A 3,011-nucleotide genomic window follows, 5' to 3' on the forward strand; every position below is an offset into this window, starting at 1 on the left:
TATCATGACGCCCCTAAGCCAAGTGGAAGGGGTTATGCCTTCGGCCAGTTTTGGTGACACCATCAATGAAGACGAGGAGTTGTCGCTGCACGAGGACCAATTACAGTCTAACGTACTGCAGCTAAATGTCAACGGGCATCGCCTTGAACTGGACCCTTCAGTCCTTTTTACCATTGCAGAACAGCCAGATTCTTGCATTGAGCTAACTGTCGATGAGACTGGCGCCAGCAGTGTCAGGGCCGTGCTTCATGCGCGCGATATACTTCAGGCAGCCCAGGCATACCTTCAGGAGCGCGACTTGCAGCTGGTCAATGTGGAAGATATGACCTTAGACGAGGAGGAAGTCTGTAGAGCATCGGAAATGACAGTCCCCGGCACGGACCTGCTGGCCGAAGCACTTGCTGACTGCCAAGTGGTCAACGACACCGATTATGTAAACGCCACCAACACTAGTGTGGCTTTGCTACACATAGAGACACGAAGCTCTGCCGGCACTGGCCTCATAGACGTTGGCGACGAGGAGTCCGATGGCGTCGTGTTTGTCTCACACGTGCTACCGCCAGCTGCTGCACACCTCACACCACCCATCACGGCTCGCACCAACGAAACGAATGCACTTCTTAACCAGACGCCTATAATGTCCACGCTGGAGAATCCGAGCGCTGTGCAGCTGAGACGTGTCTCTCCCCTGGGCGAGGTTAACCTGGATGACAGTTTGGCCGTCCTCGGTGCCAAAAACACTAGTGGCGTACCCACCTCACTAGAACTCCCAATTACCGTAACGAATCCGGCTATAGCTCACCGCGTGACAGCTCCCATAGCGGAAATTGTGCAGTTAGCTCCCTTTCAGTAGAAAATATATATATCGCCAAGAATTTGTTTCCCCTATTGATTATTTTTTTCATACACATTAGAGTTTTTCTAAGCCTTAGTAGATGTAACGGAAGTATCTTATGTTGATCGTAAAGGAGACAGATAAGTTCGTTTTTTAACGTTGTGCTTGTTTAATACAACATAAAGAACCGAAGAACATGTCATACATTGTTATACCCGGTACTCGAAGAGTAAATAGGGTATATTGTATTTGTGTGAATAACTGTTGTATGTAACGCACAGAAGGAAGCGTTTTTGACCCCATAAAGTATATACATTCTTGATCAGCATCAATAGCCGAGTCGATAGAGCCATGTCCGTCTGTCCGTCCGTCCGTCTGTCCGTCTTGTTTGTCGGCTAGTTCTCACAGCCTATAAGAGCTAGAGCCACCAAATGTTGGCTCCGGACTGCTGTATGCTGAAACCAGTGTATTTCAAAAATTAGCCCCGCCCTCGCAAAAGAGCGAAAACCTACAAAAGCTACAATTTTGAAGATAAAAGAAAACTAAAAACGCCATTCCGTAGGGAATGGCCATATCTATCCGATCACCAAATTGGGATCCGATTGGATCATTATTATAGCCAGAATGAAGAAATTAATTTGCAGTGGCTAAGCCCACCCTGTCCCGCAGCTTTTGTTGTTCTTTTTATATTCTCTCATTAACACTCTGCTTCTGCTTCACTCGGCCTCTGCCTCTGCCCTCCCCTTGCCGCTGCCTCTGCCGACTTTTAACCCCCCCCATCCCACAGCTTATATTTGTTTTTTTATTTTGTGTGAGTGCGCTGCCTATGCCTCTGCTGCAAGTCGGCAGTGTGTGGGTCTAGGGATATATATATACACATCTCACACGTCCCTTCTCGTTTTAGAGAAATATACATGTAAATGATCATACATGATACATGATCCCAACTCACAATTTTATAACCGGTACTCAGTCCTATACGTATATATAGACGCGTAAAAAGCGTCTCACAAGCTTTTACATCTGTAGCTTAGTGGTTCTTTTCCAAATTTTAGATTTTTTGTACATCACTTCTTACGCCAACACGTTTTTTTCCCCGAAGCGCTCGCCCCCCCTGGAGCTACGCTCTACACAAAAGCAGAGTGAGAGAGAATGTGCAAAAAATCAAATAAAAACTGCTGCACGGAGTGGTTTTAACCACTGCAAATTAATTAATTCATTCAGGCTGTAATAATGATCCAGTCTGATCGCAATGATCTGTTAGATATGTCCTCGAATTCTCCCTATCGAATGGCGTTTTTAGTTTTCTTTTATCTTTATAATTGTGAATACAGTAGATTTTCGCAATATGCGTGGGCGGAAGGTGGCGGGGATCATTTTTGACACTTATAACAGTAGACATCTAGATGCAAAATTAGGTGGCTCTAGTTTTATAGTCTCTAAAATCCAGACGCTCCACAAGACGGAAGTACAGACGGACTGACAGACGGACGGACGGACAGACGGACGGACGGACAAACGGACGAAGAGACAGACATGGCTCAATCGATTCTGCTATTGATGCTGATCAAGAACATATATACTTTGTGGGGTCGGGAACGTTTCCTTCTCTGCCTTACATAAATCCACGTTGTGCAAAAATACAATATACCCTATTTACGCTTCGAGTAGCAGGTATAAGAAAGAGAAACAAATTTGGGTTAAAAAGTTATTGCTGCTCTCTCTTTCGCTCGGCCAGATAAACGATTAGAGGGTTTGATTTGAACCCTATGCGGCGAGAGATTAGCACAGAATATTGGTTGCAGGCGCTTCGTCGGGTGCAGAGCGCACTTTCTCGTGAAGAGCGTAGAAGCGCTACCGAGCGTAAGACTTTACAACGCGATCTTATCTTAATATATGTTAAACTTATGTTGGAAAGCAGCTAGAAGTTACAGCGCTATGGTTATTAGATAAAAGAACTGCTGGCCCGAGCATAATCCCCCGTTGGATGCTCGTATAAAACGTCTAGGTCATCGGGATTTCCTGAAAGCGAGAGCAAAGGGCGAGAATTAACGATTGCGTTGATCTGGTAGATCAAAGTACGCAGCACGCCGAAACTAAGGATGGATGCCCCAACGGAGCGGTACAGACGATGCTTATCAGTCTTTACGTTCGCTTCCCACAATCCACCAAAGTG

This window comes from Drosophila guanche, unplaced genomic scaffold (assembly GCF_900245975.1).
Source record: "Drosophila guanche unplaced genomic scaffold, DGUA_6, whole genome shotgun sequence".
Lineage (NCBI taxonomy): Eukaryota > Metazoa > Arthropoda > Insecta > Diptera > Drosophilidae > Drosophila > Drosophila guanche.